This window comes from Megalopta genalis, chromosome 13 (genome assembly GCF_051020955.1).
Source record: "Megalopta genalis isolate 19385.01 chromosome 13, iyMegGena1_principal, whole genome shotgun sequence".
NCBI classification, from domain to species: domain Eukaryota; kingdom Metazoa; phylum Arthropoda; class Insecta; order Hymenoptera; family Halictidae; genus Megalopta; species Megalopta genalis.
Window position 1 is genome coordinate 12,160,634 of NC_135025.1, and position 21,492 is coordinate 12,182,125.

The following is a 21,492-nucleotide window of genomic DNA, read 5'->3' on the forward strand; positions in this document are numbered from 1 at the left end:
TCACCACATGTTGCTATTTAGATTTATGTCGTTATTATTACGCGTAGCAAAAAATGTGCCGGATGAAATGAAATTGTTTCGAGAGAGGCACATTCCGGCGGTACTAGTTTTCTTGTAGGTGAACCTGCAGAGGACATACGAAGGTCGTTAACGTTTTCTTTTTTTAAATGCAGTCATATAGTTTTTATTGCATCGGTCGACGGATCTTGATATATTTTAAAAAGGATGAACCTATTCATATTCAAAAATATCATTAGTTCAAAGGATATGTTAATTTTCGTGGTGTTATCGATGCAGAAAGTGTCGTGTAATGCAAATAGTAAATAGTGTGATATTGAGATCATGATATTGTCGAGAGTGTCTTGATTTTCTAACAATATTCAAATTAACATATCTCCTAAATTAACTGTTACGATATTACGTTCTTTTTATTTTGCATCGTTTCCTTGCTGTGGGCAATTTTAGGCGAACCTAATCCAGACCTATTGTAAACCAGAATATATCTAATTTTATCGTTCCGATGATTTCAATTGGACGCTATTTTTTGAAATCTCTCTCTCTCTCTCTCTCTCTGTTTTTCTCTTATTTATTTTGATACTCCTTCTTCTTTCTTTAATTAATCAGTTTTTATTAATCTTTCTCTATCTTTCGTTTTCTCTCATTTCTCTCTCTCTCTCTCTCTCTCTCTCTGTTTTTCTCTTATTTATTTCGATACTCCTTCTTCTTTCTTTAATTAATCAGTTTTTATTAATCTTTCTCTATCTTTCGTTTTCTCTCATTTCTCTCTCTCTCTCTCTCTCTCTCTCTCTCTCTCTCTCTGTTTTTCTCTTATTTATTTCGATACTCCTTCTTCTTTCTTTAATTAATCAGTTTTTATTAATCTTTCTCTATCTTTCGTTTTCTCTCATTTCTCTCTCTCTCTCTCTCACTCACTCTCTATCTCTATCTCTATTTCTCGTCTCGTGGAAAACCGAGACAGCCACGCGAAAACGATACCAGGGATCGCGTGACAGACAAGCGAACAGTTGTCGCTGGATATTGCGCGGTGACGTCGACGTCGACGTTAACGACGACCCGCACCCCCGGCGGTCCATTGTGGATGCTTGATCCGCGACTGAAACGGGCCCAGCTGTTGTCCTTGAAATGATCTTCTGACCTGCCGCGATTCAAAGGCATTCGGTGGAAAAATTATTCGTTCACCTTTTCTAACGAAATATCTGTTTTATAATCGAGTCAGACGATTAAAATTGAGGGGGGGGGGGGAGGGATGTTACAACTATTAGCTTACTAGACAATGGCTAAAGAATTGTTTTCAAAAATTGTTTGAGACGATAAAAGAAATTTTTAAAATGACATTCAAAACATCTTAACATTTATACGAATACATTTTTAGTATGAAAAGTTACGAATGTAAAATTACCGAATACATTTTCCTTTCACTAAAATTACGATATAAACAGCAACTTGTAACTATTGGTTTGGCAGGAAAGTAATTTCGGTATTTCAATGTGCAATAAAACTCAATTTTTTCAATACAAGAAATTAACTTTAATCAGTGAAATATTTTCTATTCTGTTCGATGACCTTTTGCCATCCTTCTGGTAACTTCATGATTCCGCGCTCATAAAACTTCTGGTCCTTATCAGTAAAAAACTCAATCAAGCGCGATTCGAGGCTATCGTTATTATTGAAATTTTTACGATTTAAAAGGTTTTGTAAACTTCGAAATAAATGATAATCCGATGGTGCGAGGTCGGGGCTACATGTAGGATGCGACATCACTTCCCAATCAAGCTCCAATAATTTTGTACGTGTCGCTAAAGATGTCCGAGGCTTCGCATTGTCGTGGTGGAACACGATTCCTTTGCAATATGCCAATTCTGGCCTTTTCACTTTGATTGCTACCTCCAATTTCATAAGTTGTTGGCAGTGAACATCTGAGTTGATCGTTTGATTGCTTGGAACCAGCTCAAAATAGACATCACCTTTATAGTCCCACTAAATTGACTGCATGATCTTTTTCCGATGCAATTCAGTTTTCGATATGGTTTGTGCTGGTTCATCACGCTTGCACCATGACCTTTGTCGATTAATGTTACTGTAAACGATCCATTTTTCATCACCAATGATAATTCGTTTCAAAAAAGGGTCGATTGCATCACGTTTAAAATGCGTATCGCAAATACCGATTCGTTGTGTTAAGCGAATTTCTTTCAATTCATGCGGAATCCAAACAACGAGTTTCTTAACAAGTCAAAGACATCTTATGCGATATTCAATTGTTGTGTGCGATGCATTTAACCTTTTTGCAATCTCTCGTACAGTTATACGACGATTTGATTCAATTATGTCTTTGATTTTGCCATCGTCAACTTCAGAAGGTCGACCAAAACGTTGGTCATCTTTAAGTGAAAAATCTTCGGAACGAAATTGTTTGAACCAATTCTGACACGTGCGTTCTGTTAACCCTAGAAAGATAACCATATGACAACGTACGTAAAAGATAACCATACGCTTCAGAGGCGCATGCTTTTCTAAGGCGTCAATTTTATACTAACAATGGATATTTATTTAAGTTAATCTAGTCATTTTAAAGGTTTGGCATTATTGTAAAAATAAAATGCATTTATATTATATTTTTTTATATTTTAAGTAATTTTAAACTTAAATCACTAGACCTCTATGAAAAATTAACAAAAATCAACAGTCTTCGCAGGCACCTCTGCGACGTAGGTTATCTTTCTCGGGTTAAGCAATCGACGCCATAAACTTCGCATATCTCTTTGCGAGTCTCGGCCGCTTTCTTGCCTTTATGGAAATAAAAAAGTAAAATGTGTCGAGAATGTTCATTTTTGCACTCCGTATTAACCCTTTGCACTCGAGTGGTGACTCTGAGGCACCACTGAGATTTGTTGTATCACGTTCTAAGATAATTATTACATTAACAAAGTTTAGATTTCAAAAAATTGTTAAAAGTATAAACGTTGTGTAAGTCGTAAGACTTAATTTCACATGCATAAAATGCACTTTGTCATATAAAATGAAAATACTATAAAACAAAAAAATTATTTTAGATTTACAGTTCAAATAGCTTCGAGTGCAAAGGGTTAAAATTGACAGCAAACTATCAGCTGTAAACAAAACTACACGGAATTCGTTTCTATAGTAATATAAACATGTCAACTATCAAAGCTGAAGAGAAAAAATTTAAATTTAACCTTAACAAAATAATGATAATGCAAACATAACGCTATGTATTTATGCAAACCGAAATTACTTTCTTGCCAACCTAATAGTTTTTACTCCTGACGCGTAAACTCGTCGTAACACAAAATACAATAAATTCTCCCTAATTGACCCTCAGTTGGAAACGAAAATGAACAATTTGGGAAGAGAAGGTCGTTTTTATAGTTCTTGACAATCGGTAACTATAAAAACGAGCCGTAAGGCTCGAATAATCGTATCTCTTCTTCCCAAATTGTCCATTTTTGTGTAGAAGCTGAGGGTCAACTATGGAGAATTTACTATAGTGTCATTCTCGCTCTTTCTCTCTCTCTCTCTCTCTCTCTCTCTCTCTCTCTCCCTCCCTCCCTCTCTCACAGACACACACGCACACTATCTCTCGAAACCTAAACTACGTTTAAAGTCTACAAAGTACTTCACGGATGCTACATAATTATTTATTTAAAGCAGTTGGTTTTTCGCTGTTGATGAGAAACGATCACGAAACAAAACTCAGAAGCGGGGGAGCCGCAGCAGTTCCGCATAGTAACATAAACGATCCTTTGTAACAAGGTTCATTTTCCCGTACACGCCGCGTGCTAATACGCATGAGCGACGGCCAGTTTGCAACTATCACGGGTGCCGAATTTCATTCGGCCGCATTTAAATACGGACACGGGGAAAAGTTTAATCAGTCCGAGCGATTCCGCCGGACCCGGATTAAACGAACTTTGTTCGGCAACACAATGCCGGAAGAGAAAGCCCGCCAATGAAAGTTTCGACGTAGCACGCGACCGGCCGACGATTACGTCCGCGCGTCTATCTTTGCGTCGGTTTCGGGCACGCCGATATTTATTCAATCGAATTCTCATTCGGTTCTCCCTGTTGCGTCGCTCGACCGGTCTATCGGTGCTATTTTTTTTATTCTATCGCGGAACTGGAGAAGCGCGAATTACTGTGGGAGCGTCGAACACGGGGAGAAAATGCTTGTAATCTGATTTTCGCGACGGCAGGGTGTCGTAACGTTAAATAATGGTTCGACGATGCAGAATACAATAATAGAAAACGTATTCGAGCGCCTTTTATGACGCAATAACTTTTTTCCAAACTGGAATATATGATTTGTATTTTTTTTTTAATATTAAAGGAACTAGTGTAGCGACCAGAAAGTTTCTTTTCGAGTTTTTTTCATTCTGCTGTTAGTTGGAATAAAATTTTCGATAATAAAAATGAAAAATTCGATTTTTATCTTTTTTATCTGAACTTGTGGAACAAGAATTTCAAGAATGCGCTTTTCGGGTCACTACGGTTTATATGCGCACCGAAAATTCCATCGAAATCGTATAACATTCATCTATATTTCATTTTTTTATTATTAGCAGACCGTGGATGTTATGCAATTACGAATATAAATATGCAATTACGTGGATGTTATGCACATACGAAATTTTTTCATTAAAATTCAATTATATAATTATTTGTAATACAAATATTAATATTTGTAATACAGCCTATCAATACAAAAATTAAAACAACGACGAATGTTAATTGTGAAATATTTTGCAATAACATTTTATGAAACGAATTTAGTTAATGTTTGAATTAAAAGTGACTCGAACCTCCATTTTCTAAAACGATGGTGTAGAAAAAATGTCGTAATATTAACATTCGTTGATGTTTCATTTTCGTATTGGCAGACTATGGATTTCATACGAATAATTACGTAATTGAATTTAAATAAAAAAATGCAATATGTCTTATTCGATAAATGTACTGTTCGAAAAAAAGTTACAGCGTAAACAAGTGGATACAAATTGGCAAACTTTGATTGACGATAACTCCGCAAAAGATCATCGTAGGATGATGACTTTCTTTTCAAATTAAAGCTTGGAAGCTCTTCTTTAAGATGTACTTTCCGGATTTTAAGTTCGATGCACCCATGTCACTTCAAATATGTAAAGCATGTCGTCGAATTTACCAAGTTCGACGAAATCCACGGACTTGGTAAAATTTTTGTTGCAGATACCGTTTAATGTCGAACGAAGTTCGATCCGTCCCCTTTAATTTGGAAGAAAAGAAACGCGGCTGCGTTTTCTTCGCAATGTTGCAGCACTTTAAAGTCCATGCATTTCGTGAAACTTGACAATTTTCAATGTAACGGACATGGTCTCGCACTTAAATTGTTACAGTGGCGAGGGTGCGTCGAACTTAAAATCCAGAAAAGCTGTTGCAAAGCAGAGTTTCCAAGCTTTAAGTTAAAAAAAAGGTGATCATCCTACGATGATTTTTCGTGGAGTTATCGTCAGTCAAAGTCGGCCAATTTCGATACAAAATTTGTCCATATTATAATCTTTGTCAGCGGTGTATCAACTGAATTATTAAGTATAATTATTAGTTCGAAAATTAATCAAACGCACAGTAATTGGTTAGTACACAGTAATTGACTATACCACAGTAACTAGCTACGCCAGCCTACCGCGCGAAGCTTCGCAGTAATTAGTTTCTTTTCGGATCGACAGCAGCGCGGCATCGGGTTTTATTAGCAAAACGGCTGGTTCGTGATTTCCGCGGCCGTATGAATAATCGATCGACCCACGAGGTGAAACTCGGAGGCGAAACAGCCGCGGAAAGTGGGCGAAGAACGAAGGGAGCCGTTGCCGATTGAATATATGAATGAACGCCGCTGCGACAGATGCATTATGGCTACGCGTTGCCGCGGCGGAGTCTGTCTACTGTAAAGCGGAGCAAACTGCACGAGCAACACGTGCACCTTTGTCGGCGTACGTCCCCTGCTGGACGGAAGTCGGAGAATAAGTTACCCAGATAGCAGCAGTCTGTCCACGGTGCTTCTTGTTCGGAGCGAATGCACGACACGTTCGCCGAAACGCCGATGGTCTCGATCGATCTTCCTAGGACACGTTTTCCAAAATTCAACGACAATTTACTTCGGAAATAGTCTGTTCAAAATCGAGGTACATACTTGCAGGAACATATTTATGCTTTCAGCTCGTGCAGCGGAGCCTTTGATTTCTCGATTCGCTGTGTTGTTTAACGCTTCGACTGCCATATGTGGGGGTTTATTCGATCAGATTATTAAATTAATTTTTACGTTAATTTATTATACTCGTGATTTCCTCGATTTATTAAGGTTCGCGTAGCGCGAGTAAAAAGTGGAAAGGTAATTGATTTCATGAAAATTTACTTTGGTATTTTAATTGAATTAACACACTAGGCTTGCGGAACCCGTCAAAATGACGGATCAGAATTTTTTCGTATACGATTATAAAGATTATGAAGATTCATTTCTGAGTTATTTATTCGATATATGTGTTTTGTTTGCAGCAAATATTATTACTATATTATACTATATATACTATATATTACTATATTATAATATTATTACAATATATATTATATTATATTATAATTACATTATATTATATTATATTATATTATATTATATTATATTATATTATATTATATTATATTATATTATATTATATTATATTATATTATATTATATATATATATATATATTTTGATTTTTAATTGTATTATATATAATATAATTAATATAATATATACAATATATTAGTCGTTAAAAATGAAAATAAATATTTTATTATTACTTTTACAAATTAATATAAAACAGCTGCTTTTAATGCCCCACAAATCTAGTGTTAAATAAAATACTTTAGTTTTTTACGTAATTTTCGAGACGGCGTGGCAGTCGAAACATTAAACGCGATTCACAATAGCTAAATCTAAAGACAATCCACATGAAATATTATTTAATACGAATAAGCAACAAGGATTTAATCTTGTCTTTTATTTACCTTGCAGTACCGTCTTAATCAGATCATATTTTTCTTTCTCTCTCTATTCTTTATTGATATTCAAGTTTCTGTATTTTATCCACCCTTGTGCGACTGCTGCGTTATTATTACTTTTCATAGTTGGGCAAAAAGTGATCTGATTAATGATTAACACGATTACAACTCGTCAGTAATTAGAACTAAATAATAATTTATAATAACCAACGAGTTATAATCGTGAATCATTATTCGTATGACATTTCGCCCGATTACCTTTTGCCCAATTATTATAAATTAGAGTTGTGACAACTAAGTGGAACAAAGGGTTTATCCTGTCGACAAATGAAGTTATTAAGACGACACGCGAAGTAGTTAGGAATATCGTCGGAAACGGTTGTCGGTTCGGTTCAAGTCGCAAGAAAGGCAATCCACTCTTCGTCGATCCGTAGTTTCTCGCTGGTGTGCCGAGCCTCCATCGGTCTTCGAGACCGGAAGTCCGCCACGACGATGGATCCCTCAAAATATGGCGGAAGTGCTTGACAAATAGCGCTCGGCGGATAGCGTGAAGTGGTCGCATGTATCGTTCGAGTCTCCGCTAGGAGTTCCGCAACCTGCTTCCTCGACTGCTTGCAGCGATGTAGCACGAACCGACGATCAACCAGCCGCCAGTATTCGTGCCGAGAGCTTTATGCGCCGCAATTACGGCCAATCCGACGAATCCTGGACAGCGTTCGCAGGAAAACTAGCTACTGAAGGAGTGGGGGACCGGGCGACGCATGCGCGAACTGCGCGAAAACACGAACTAAACGAGCAGTGTTGTTATGTTTGCGTCTTTCATTGTAAATAAAACGGTTTCAGGGTCTTTTGGGTTGTAGAATCCGATTATGGTGTTACTTTTTTAACCCTTTCGCTCCGAACGACGGATATATCCGTCATCCATATGAACACTCGCGGAGCCGAACGCCGGATATATCCGACATCCACATGATCGCCCTCTGGGGACGAACGCCGGATATATCCGACATGCTGGTATTGCGTGAATCTTTTGACGAAACAAACAAACGACAGTCCGAAATAAACGACACACCATTCAAGTTATATTTGTTCTACCTGCATTTCCCATTATTATTGTGTTACATGTCATAAAGGGATAGAAAATCGAAAGTACTAACTTTAGGACTAATTATTATGTATTATGTTTTGTATTATGAATATTATGTTTTATTTTATTACTGTATATTATATATTATTTCTTCACTTTTTCCATTGTTAATGAAACTTTTTTTACCTATTAAATAACTTTATACCTTATGCAGAAATTATAACTATATTGTTTTAAAGAAAAATCCCTTTTCTTCCCAAATACACTATCCACGCGCAATGTGCACAATTTCGGCGGGTGGTTCCGTTCAGGAGGGGCGCTACGGCGGACTGAACCGCCGTAGCGAAAGGGTTAATACGATGAAGAATTGAGTTTGTAAATTATTAATATTTGTTTAATTATTTATTCTGTGGCGGACCAGACATAAAAAGACACGTCCTTCAAAAACGGGGTGTGCATATGCCTTTTTCGGGTTTTCCCGACGCAAGGCGTACACACCGCAATAAAACAATAAAAACGTTGGGACACAGCTTCGGACCATAGGTCCCGGATCACCCCGGTCGGAAAATCTTCGGGAAAGGCCTTCGCCCTTCCCAAGGACTTTCCCTTACCAATTTCAATACGCTCTCCCCAATAAATACGAGGACCTCTCGACCGGGAGACGTTAGTTAGCAAGTTTTCCTACGACTCTCGACGTGTCCGTATTTCTGTCTCATCCGTCGCTCGTTTACCTTTACCTTTTACACACTGTACCTCTCATCGCCTTTTTGTTACAAGTTATATTAAAGTTCTCGTTATATAAAAACCAAAAAAACTCTCTCGGATTATTTTATATGAACCGTCGCAGTAATCCCTGCGACAAAATTCAAATTTTTACCCTTATTTTCGCACATTTTATAGCAAATATAAAAATAGATTACAGTTATATCGTATAATGTTTTTCTTTAGAGCGGACTAATACGCATGCATTTCATTTATGTCGTTTCACCGCATGGAATGATATCATGTTGTAGGTAATTATATTCATCTGAACAAACGCTGTTATATCATCGATAGAAAAATACAGGATCCCATTTAAAAATATTCATTTGACTGCAATATCTCTCCCACCATTAAACTTATAGGAATATTGTTTACATCATCTAACGTGCTCCTCTGTACCAAACAACTTTTGTAGGGACATATATTTTTTTGATAACTTTAAGCTCTCGCGAAATATCGAGCTAAATAAATCGGTGCGAAGAGTGATCTGACGCGAAGGTGTTTCATTTGACGCAGTGGTCTTTCGCGCATTGGCTAGAAATAAATCGTTATAACTTCTGCAGATGCGAACCGATGCAAAAAATTCTTCTTCAGGCACCTGCTGTAGGGTTTACCAAGCACGTTTCTGCAAGACTCATTATGATGCAGCATGAATTCTACCTTGTAGCTCTAATCAAACAAAAACGAAATTGAAAAAATAAAGGTTTAAAAAAAGACAATGTCAAAGAGCTAAATTGTGTTATCGCTCCCGAGACTTATAGCTAAAAGTATGTTCTTTAATCATACAGAAAGTGGATGTAATTGGATGAATGTTCTATTTTATTCTCTTTTATTTACTTATTCTATTACTTTATTCTTTATTCTATTCTATTCTATTTTATTTACTTATTCTATTATTTTATTCTTTATTCTATTCTATTCTATTTATTTATTCTATTATTCTTTATATTCCATTCCATTTTATTTTATTCATTTGTTCTATTATTTTATCCTCTATTCTATCCTATTCTACTTTATTTACTTATTCTATTATTTTATTCTTTATTCTATTCTATTCTATTTATTTATTCTATTATTCTTTATATTCCATTCTATTTTATTTTATTTATTTGTTCTATCCTTTTCTACTTTATTTACTTATTCTATTATTTTATTCTTTATTCTATTCTATTTATTTATTCTATTATTCTTTATATTCCATTCTTTTCAATCTTATTTATTTATTCTATTATCTTATTCTTTATATATATATATATGTATATATATATATATATATATATATATATATATATATATATATATATATATATATATAATATATATTTCATTCTATTTTATTCATTTATTCTATTATTTTATTTTTTTCTTAACAACTTCAATGAGTCACCAATAATACAGCAACATTTTAAATTGCTTCAAACACTGTTCCTAGCTTACATTTGATATACTCCTTTCCCTCGCAATTACACAATTTACCGAATTAATTACGCGACTACGCGGCGACTACACGGAAGATCCGTAGAACATGAGAAATAATTTTTATTAAAATCCCCAATGATCCTTAAAAGATGTCCCTTAACCCCTTCGGTAAAACTCGCACGAAATAGAGACTCTTGAACGATGCCTCACGACGGCTTCGTGTCGAAACGAAACTTTCTGTCCTCCATTATCAGAAATATCGTTAAACCTCGCGACATCTTATTTCCATGAAACACGCGCGAGAGGATCTCGAGGCATCGAGTTCCAGGAAATAAAAGAGCAGACCACGTGCAAGCGGATAGCGCGGAGCATTGTCCCGGGCTCAGAAACCGTCGACTCGCGCTACTTCACGATGAAACCGCAGGAGAACATTCCGCATTCATCGACGCCGGGCCTTCGTGACGGTAACGCGCGACCGGCCGTGACCGGAATCATTTCAGGCCGGCGGTGTTTAATAAATCGCATTCGCGAGATCCGGAGCGTCGCGCAGATTTCTTCTCCTCCTTCACCCGGTAGGGAAAAATTATGCTCGCCGGTGAATACATGGAGGGGGGAGGGGGGAAAGAAGAGAGGGCTGGTTTCGGACCAACGTGCGAGGAACGGCAACAATGCTGTCCCGCAAATAATAACGAAGAATTTGTCGGGCGCGCGTCGCGGAAGAAAAGCTTCACGGCGGGCGATCGCCGTGAAAAGAACCGGGCGTGGGTGGACGTTCATGAATGGGTCGCGTTGCTCGCTTTTCCCTCGCTCTCGCCGAGACGGTTCCTCGCCGTGCCGGAAAAAGAGCGACGGCTTCTGTCTTTTCTACCGGAACCGTCGTCGTCCGGCGATATTTGTTGCGTTCCTGCCGCTGCCACGGGAAATCTTGTTAGCGTTCTCGACGATCGAACGGTTATCAGTCGTTCCGCGTGAAAACGCGGCCTGAAATTCGTCTTCCGACACCAGATTCGCGGGAGCCGTACCAAATTACTGGTCGCTAATTTTTAGGAATTCACGTGGAAACGGAATTTGTTTTTCTGCATCTTGCTGTAGAGGAATGTGTACAGTCCGTGTACAAAATATTCGTACGACTTTTTCACGATTGGGTCAAGCGATCTAATTTTTTTCTGGCATAGACAGATTAGTTTACCAGACACAATGGCTAATTTAATAATTTAATAATCTAATAATTTGTAATTGGTTGGCACACACCATGAAAGAATTAAAGAATTATGGTCTGCAAACTTGTTTCTCCGAGCCCACAACGAAACATTTCGAGAGTGCATCTTGTAGGTCATTTTTTGAATTCTTTTATTGTGCCAGCCGATTGGAATTTTACATTCTCTAACGTCTCTGAAAATATTCAGATTTCTCGACCTAATTATAAAAAAGTTATTCCGTTTTGAAAAGGTGTACGAATATACTTTCTACACCGATTGTACTTTCTTTGAAGATGCATCTACTTTTAACAACTAAACCTACCACATTCGAATGACCGATCACTCATTTTACAATTGCAAACATTGTAAAAACACTTTCATAAGAAACGTTCGAATAAATTACGATATTGTAGCCATTGTTGTAATATAAACTGTACAAAACCTAATAAAATTGAATCTCCTTTACTTTTATACAGTAGTGTACACTGGTAAATTTTACCTTCTGGTAGGTACAGTCTTAATAAAAGTGTTTATAATATCGAAAATTATGATTTAAAAAATAAATGCGTGTCGTAGTAGGCAAACAATCCTGATGGTTTAATTAATTGCCAATGGATTTACACTAAAAGCAGCTGTTTCCTATTAGTTTATAAAAGTAACAATATAAGACATTTATTCTAACGAGTGTTAAGACATTTATACGAACGAGTGTTGTCGTAATATTTGCCGCAAATAACACGTGCATTGAATAAATATTGTCCTAAATGTTTCTGTAAAATCTGAATATAATCGTAAATTGGACAATTAGCGACCCGCCATTTTGTCCGGTTCCGTAAACCCGGTGTTAAGGCAAGGTACTACTGTGATCAAAAAGTAAGGTGAATTTGTTTATAAAATGTAAATTCTTTATTTATTCTTCCAAATCAATTTCATCCCCTTCAAAGTAATCCCCGTCCGATAAAACGCACTGTTTCTGACGCTTTTTCCAGTCCTCGAAACAGTCGGAATAGTCTTTTTCCGGTATAGCCTTCAAGACCTTCTTCGATTCGGTTTTTATCTCCTCAATCGTGTCAAAACGGCGTCCCCGCATTGGCTTTTTGAGTTTGCCGAATAACCAGAAGTCGCACGGAGCCAAATCAGGCGAATACGGTGGTTGCGGAACGATATGAGTCGAGTTTTTGGCAAAAAAGTCGCGAAGAACTAATGCAGTATGACATGGCACCAATCGAGACTTGACGCGTTTGAGACACAAATCATCCTTCAAAATGGTTTGGACTGAGCCAAATGATATTCCAACACTATTAGCGAGGTCTCTCATTGTCAGTCGACGATTTTCAAGCACCAAATCTTCGAGTTTTTTGGACGTGGCCCTCGTCGGTAGACGTTGATGGTCGTCCACTTATAAATGTTTTTTTGTGCCATAGTTTGATCACCAAAGGCCTTCCGCAACATTTTCAACGTGTCCGCACAAGAATATTCGTTCCGCAAACAAAATTTGATGCAAGTTCTTTGCTCAACAAAATCACCCATTGTAAAAATCGAAAAATTCACTTTTGGTCGTTTACTAAAACACGTGTAACTCGGAGATAATTAAACCTTTTAACAAACAGACGCTTGGCAATTGTTATAGACAGTCCTACCAACCTAGGAAAAAAACAGTTGCCTGCCTTCCTAATGTCCGGGTGTGTTAAATGACAATTTCACCTTACTTTTTGATCACAGTAGTATATCTCTTGCTCTCGGTTGTTCCCAAGAGGGGGACATTAGAAAATAATGACAAACGACTGATCCAAAGTGGACCACAGACACAATGTCATCACACGTACGCAATAATACGCGCTGTTTTGCGGCCGCGCGACCGATCGAAACGCGTTTTTGCGGCACAAAGCGCGACAGGCTTTTTGTTGGACTTTCAAGCTCACCGGCGAGCGCAACTTCCAAGGTTCCGCGTTATCGTCGGCCACGCGACAACGGCCTTGAGCTCCGGCAAACACGCGTTTCCCTTCCAGCATCCCGGAATCCCAGCATCCGAGCCAGAATTCGCAAGAACTTGCCCGAAATATCGCAAGATTTTAACGCGATCGCGAAACCGATATAATAGAGGAGCCAGTTACTGTGTCCTATTAGCGGGCTACAGGAATTTCCGCTATTAAAAGTATTACAACATTAGCAGTTTAATCAATATTTCTTGAGAAAGGTAAATTTCAAAGTTTCTTTCGTCGATATAATTCTTCTTTGAATATTAGCAGAAAGAAATATAGATGCAACGAAATGGAGAAGTTTTTTTTGATATGGACGTACAGTAATGTCTCCCTTACCGACGCCCAGATTGTCCACTAAAATGGATAATTTGGGAAGAGGAGATTATTCGAGCCTTGCGCACGTTTTTATTATCGTTGACAATTCGTTGACTATAAAAACAAACAGCAAGGCTCGAATAATCGTATCTCCTCTTTCCAAATTGTCCATTTTTGTGGACAATCTCTGCGTCAATTAGAGAGACATTACTGTACACTCAAAGCTGTTCCTTTCACTTCTACTATTTATGTGAAGCAGTTTGATCCTTTTTTCGATACCAAATGCAAATATGACAAATTATTCAATTTTATATGACAAACACAGTAATGTCTCCCTAACTGACGCTCAGATCGTGCACAAAAATGGACAGTTTGAGAAAAGGAGATACGATTATTCGAACCTCGCGGCTCGTTTTTATTATCGTTGACAATTCGTTGACTATAAAAACAAACAGCAAGGCTCGAATAATCGTATCCCCTCTTTCCAAATTGTCCGTTTTTGTGGACAATCTCTGCGTCAATTAGAGAGACATTACTGTACACTCAAAGCTGTTCTTTTCACTTCTACTATTTATGTGAAACAGTTTGATCCTTTTTTCGATACCAAATGCAAATATAACAAATTATTCAATTATATACATAAAATACATTCGAATCTGTTTCGTGCTGTTAACAGCGACCGTATAAAAAACGCACGAACGAAAAAAAGTTAATTTAAAAAGATTTAATAAAATACAAAATATATTTAGGAAATAATTGTTTTATACAGTGAATAGTTACCGCATAAAAAACTGTCTCACATACCAAATAATTAAAAATCCCAGGATGCGGATAGAGAGGGTCGTTTTTATAATTGTGGATAATTTATAACTATAAAAATAAACCGCAAGGCTCGAATAATCGTATCTCCTCTTCCCAAATTGTCCATTTTTGTGGCCGATCTGGACGTCAATTAGGGAGACACATTACTGTATACGGTTCAGTAATACAACGAATTGGGTTTTTGGCATTTATGGCTATTTGAATTGTGAATTCAGATTAAACGTGAAGAGTAAAAGATTTTAGAAAGACGTTGATTATTTGTTCGTAACTTTTCCCAATTGTTTAAACAATTAACCAATTCTATACTACATGATAGATTTGGATAAAATTTGTAACTTTTGTTTGACAATCTTTTCGCTGTCTTTTAGAGTTAAAATAGGGAATAGCAGAATACTTGGGGGTTAATTCTACCCTTTAATGCAAATGTACGCAAGAAATGAAATTTGCGTAGTACACATATCTACATACGTATCTACATAGTAGCTCACGAAAGTATTCGAACACCTTTTAAAAAGTAATCCATTCTTTAAAACTGAACTAAATGACTCAATTTTGTTTTTTAGATGACAGCGGGACTAATCCACGAGACAATAACTCAAATGCTTTTTCTTCACTTTGCTCTTATTTGAAATGACAGAAAAAGTAAAAATACTCTGGTTTTTTAACTTTTTTATCCGAGCCTGTAACAAAAATTTAAAAAATGCCTCCCGTAGATGCCGGTCACTTATATGCGTGCTGAAAATTTCATCGAAATTGGTTGACGTTGTTATGGAGTTAGAAATAATTAAAGATCGCTAAAATCGCAATTTTATCCCGATTTTTAACACTTCTCACTGAAAGCTATAAGAAATCTGCGTCAATCTGGGTCAATCGATTTCGGTCAAATTTTCAGCATGCACATGAGTTACCGAGATCTTGGAAAGGCAGTTTTTAAATTTTCGTCATAAGCTCAGATAAAAAAGTTAGAGAACGAGATTTTTTTACTTTTTTTGTCATTCCAAGTAAGAGCAAAATTAAGAAAATGCATTTCAGTTATTGTCTCGTGGATTAGTCCCTCTAGCATCTAAAACAAAATTCAAGTCATTTAGTATAGTTTGAAAAAAAGTTATCGCGTTTTAAAAGCTGTTCGAATACTTTCGTGAGCTACTGTATGCTCTACGTCTCTGCAGAGTTTCAGAATGTTTTGAATTTCCTTCTCGACGATCATTTCTTGCGAGTCCGAATAAATGTGTACAATAAAAATTTAACATTTGACATGGTTTAATCAATTTCATTCTATATAAAAGAAATGTAATATCGCAGTGAGTCATTTAAAAGTTCTCATTCGAGATAGCTGTTTTAATAAAATCTCATATTTACATTTCGTCTCCTTAAAACTATAACAGAGGTAATTTCAGATTTGAGGTTATATAGACCAACTCTGTGACAAATGGCACAGTAACTAACGCATAAATATTGATTTTCATTCGTTCAGCATTTTCTTAAGCTTTCTCATCAGCTTCACAGAGAATTTCGCGAATTCGTTATCAAGAAATTGAAATAATTTCTATGGCATTTCAAGAATTTCCGTCTTTAACACTAGATTTAACCCGTCAAAATGACGGGTCACGAATTTTTTAATCTACGATTATTCGTATCGTAAAGATACATTTATAAATTATTTATTCAATTTACATATTACTCACGGCAAATGTTACAATAATACCTGTTAAAAATCCGAGTAAATGCCGGTATTTTTTAAATCTAGTGTTAACATGTTCAATGCTAATAAACAAATAATTCATTGAACTTCAATGAAGAAAATTTAATATTGTTTATTAGATAAATACACAATGTTAACCCTCTATGGGCCTATGTAACTTTCAAGTCCCAAGCTAATATATCCACATTTTACCAAATAGTTTTAGTTTTTTTCACAAGATGATGTATACGTCTTAATTACATAATGCCTCTGAAATAACCAATAACAATATTGATGACGGTTGGCAGCTCCATCAACCTGAAATGTCAAAATAAATATCTTGCAAGTTGTCTGCAGATAGATACCAAAGGGACCATCTTGTGTAATTGAGATTATTTGTGCTTTTGTCGGTGTTTACTAAATAGAAAAAGAAGCGTATATAATAGCTCTGGGTTTGTATATCAATAACAATTTATTTATTTGCATTTCAATAATCATTTTGTTACCATTTGTATATGATACAGTTTTGTAGCTTTCAGGTTACATTGGGAAATTGTGGTGGATTCGAGTGTATTTAGAATAATAGTTGTGCTTTCTTCTATTTTCAAATTTATATATCAAATATCCAAAATATGGATACAAAATCATATAAAAATAAAAGAGGAATTAGAATTAGACGCATTAGCGGTAACAGATCCGAAGATTCTTTATTACATTCTGAGTCCGATGAAGATCATCCAGTAGCATTTACCAGACGACGCGTAAATATTATCGACAGCGACGATGAATTTAGTACCGAATTATCATCGGATGAGGAAAATTCAGGACCACAAAAAACTATTTGGCAGCAGTTCCAAATGCAACGTACATCAATGTTTAACGCCAAATTGAAACTGTTTTATGGAATTTCACGCTTAAGCATTTATGCACAGAAGTGGAAACATTGTAAGCCGTTGTTACTTCAAAGTTACAAATCGAATTAGTTGTAATAAAGTTGTTTAAACCGTTAAATATATTTTTAATTAGCATATATAGGTTTATAATAATAGATTTTCCGTTGCATAAATTTTTTCATATTTAAGAAAAAATCGACCCATAGAGGATTAATTACGTTCAAAAAGAAACTGAAGGCACAGTGGTTGGGTATGCCACAGTAAGTGGCACCACCGCCTCAACAATATTCCGCGAGTCCACGAAGAATCGAAGCTGGTCGGTAGACGATTTCTAGCTGCCGGGTTTATCCGCTTCGAAATTGCGGCGCGGATCGATCTTTTCCGTGGAACGGGGCAATCGAGCAGCGTGTTTTCCAGGCAAACACGGTCACGACGTATCGGGCTGCGATTATGTAACATATCGATTCGAGTTTTAAGAAGCTAACTGGAATCGGACAGGGATTCCCCTGATGGGATCGATGCCACCTGGTGGCCACCGAGTTTTTCGTTCTTACTATTTCGCGCGCTGAAGGCGACAGTGTACAGTAATGTCTTCCTAATTGACGCTCGGATTGTTCACGAAAATGGACAATTTGGGAAGAGGAGATACGATTATTCGAGCCTTGCGGCTCGTTTTTATAATTGTTGACAATTCGTTGACTATAAAAACAAGCCGCAAGGCTTAAATAATCGTATCTCCACTTTCCAAATTGTCCATTTTTGTGGACAATCTCTGCGTCAATTAGAGAGACATTACTGTACACTCAAAGCTGTTCTTTTCACTTCTATTATTTATGTGAAACAATTTGATCCTTTCTTGGATACCAAATGCAAATATAACAAATTATTCAATTTTATATGACAAACACAGTAATGTCTCCCTATCTGACGCTCAGATCGTGCACAAAAATGGACAGTTTGAGAAAAGGAGATACGATTATTCGAACCTCGCGGCTCGTTTTTATAATCGTTGACAATTCGTTGACTATAAAAACAAACCGCAAGGCTCGAATAATCATATCTCCTCTTTCCAAATTGTCCATTTTTGTGGACAATCTCTGCGTCAATTTGAGAGACATTCCTGTACACTCAAAGCTGTTCTTTTCACTTCTACTATTTATGTGAAACAGTTTGATCCTTTTTTCGATACCAAATGCAAATATAACAAATTATTCAATTATATACATAAAATACATTCGAATCTGTTTCGTGCTGTTAACAGCGACTGTATAAAAAACGCACGAACGAAAAAAAATTAATTTAAAAAGATTTAATAAAATACGAAATAAATTTAAGAAATAATTGTTTTATGCAGTGAATAGTTACCGCATAAAAAACTGTCTCACATACAAAATAATTAAAAACCCCAGGATGCGGATAGAGAGGGTCGTTTTTATAATTGCGGACAATTTATAACTATAAAAATAAACCGCAAGGCTCGAATAATCGTATCTCCTCTTCCCAAATTGTCCATTTTTGTGGCCAATCTGGGCGTCAATTAGGGAGACATTACTGTATACGGTTCAGTAATACAACGAATTGGGTTTTTCCCGTTTATGGCTATTTGAACTGAGAATTCAGATTAAACGTGAAGAGTAAATTATGGTCATTAATTCTTAGCAATTATAAAAACGGGCCACAAGGCTCGAATAATCGTATCTCCTCTTCCCAAATTGTCCATTTTTGTGCGCAATCTGAGCGTCAGTTAGGGAGACATTACTGTACACTGTTTTACTATAGTTGCTGCTACCTTATTTTCTTTACTCTGTCATTATAATGATTTTTAACTGTACCGTTCTCTCTTATTTTCTCGATCTTGCTCACTTTATTTAATTACCTTTAGCAATTATTTCTTATTCAACTGTATTTTCTTATTGTATCATTTCTTTCCTCCCCTCTCGTTCGCTATACTATTCGTGTGAGAAATTGTCATATGATTGTAACACAGAGACTTTTATATAATAATAATAATAGTATAATATAAATGCATATAGGGTGTTTCCTTAACTTTTGGCTACATTTTTAATGTTAATGTTTTTTACATTGTTAATCTGCCAAAAAAATGTTTCGAACGAATGTTTATCTTTGTTTATATCTCTGTTAATCTCTGTTTGCTATACGACGAAACATCTACTTTTAAAAAATTGTTATTTTTTCTCAGAGATGATTGAACTGAAATTTCTCGGTTCAAGGTCACCCGAAGGTCATGCTACAGCAGGTCGTTGAATTCGCGTCGACACGAACTACATTAATGTGAAGTAAAAAGTCCATGCTATTTAAAAAAATTATGATAACCCCAATTTTTTTTATTGAAAAAATAACAATTTTTTAAAAATTAAATATTCTGTCGTAGAGCAAGCAGGGAATCGATAAACATTTGCAGGAAACATTGTTTTGTCAGTTTCTAAACTGCATAATATACGTGTAATTAGACTCGGGATCTTTATGCAAATTAAAAACAAAAATCAAATAGAAATAAATTGTTTCTTTCAATCATTTGTATATAAACTAAAATCACTGTAACTATATTACTAAATTCTCCTTTTGTCTTACAAAAAGAGATTTATCTATCTACAATATTATATGTCAGCTTCACGCTCTTGCCATAAATGCATAAAATTTGCAGTCTATGTATAATAACACAAAATACATTATTTATGATATAATAATGTAATATAATATAATATAATATTTTATATCTAATTAATATACAATAATTATTATTATTTATTATATAATACATTAATATTATAATAATTTATATATAATTACATATAATAATATCATGATTATTATAATTACTATTAGTACTGTTACTATTATTTACTACAATTTTTAGTGGTGCTCCAGGGTGCTTCGATTGCAAACGGTTAAAAAAGCCTCGAACGAGATTTCAGTATAATGAAACAGAAACACATCATTCGAAATGTTACGGAAACCAAGTAAGCAGAAAAAGAACCGAACGTGAAAGAAACATCCGCGAATAGGTCGGGACAGGGAAATGAAGATAAACGATGCGAAGGTGGACACGAAAAAGACATCGACGCGACGCGGCAGATTGCAGCGGGTTGCACAGAACGGAGCAGCCGAAGTCCAGTTTCATTTCTGATTAATACGACTGGCCGCCGATTCGGCGCCGATACTGATTGATTAATCGCATTGGCGCGGCGGCGGCGGCGCGGTATCGGCTCCACAGTGGCCAGCATTGCTTCGTTTCTATTCTTAGACCGCCTACATTGACTTTCTGGGTTAGAGCGTGCGGTTGTATTGCAATGACGTGAGAGTCCGGTGCAGCGGCCACCACCCGGCCACCTCCCGACCCCTCACCCCCACGGTACGGCCTCGATATTTCGGCTTTTTTCCGGCCTCGAGTTCCGTCGCGGTCTAATTCGACGCCGTTTCGACCTGCTCTCTCTCTCTCTCTCTCTCTCTCTCTCTCTCTCTCTCTCTCTCTTTAGCGAGAAATAAATTTTTCCCGTCGGCCCTGCCTCGTCCCGCCGACGACCAACCCTTTTTCCCCGACCACCGAAAATTAATTTCCAACCGGCGGATGATTGCGGGGCGACGCGAGTGAGATCCGCCAGCAGCGGATGTTGAAGCTCGCATCTTAAGGGAGAGGCCGATTTTGCAAACTTAAAATTTTCAATATTTTTCAATACTCTTTTTTATTTTATATATATATAATTATCGTATATATAATTACCCTATCGATTAATGCAAGAGAAAAATATTGAAAATTTATAATATATTATATATATAAATAGTAATAAATATCATATTTATTTTATAAAGAATATATTTCATTGAATAGTATATATATATTTACTATTCAATGAAATCTATTCTTTATAAAATAAATATGATATTCATCTTTATACAGAAATTGAATGTAACATGTAAAACCGCATCTCGGATTTCACGAATTTCCGTTCCACGTGGATTCGTATTACGCGAATGAAAACCGCGTAAGGTCAACAAGTAGAACAGAAATAATATTGGATATTAATAATATTATATAAAAGCCGATATAAGTTTTGGAAATGCCTATTTCATTCGCAGAGCTTAACAGAAAAAGTAATGATGACATTTCCGAAAAGAAAAGTAAATTTCATTTAACATTTATTTCGTTTAATTCATTAATATATTAATTATTATTTTATTTATTATTATTATTTAATTTATTAATATATTAATTATATATTAATGAAATATAATATATATAATTTATATATATATATATT

The 21,492-nt window shown here is 36.0% G+C and overlaps 1 protein-coding gene across 2 annotated transcripts in view; it reads left to right on the forward strand.

Annotated features, from left to right (window-relative positions):
- The window catches only part of LOC117224888 (neprilysin-1), a 323,108-nt gene that overhangs the window by 111,616 nt on the left and 190,000 nt on the right, over positions 1–21,492 (forward strand). The window lies entirely within an intron of this gene.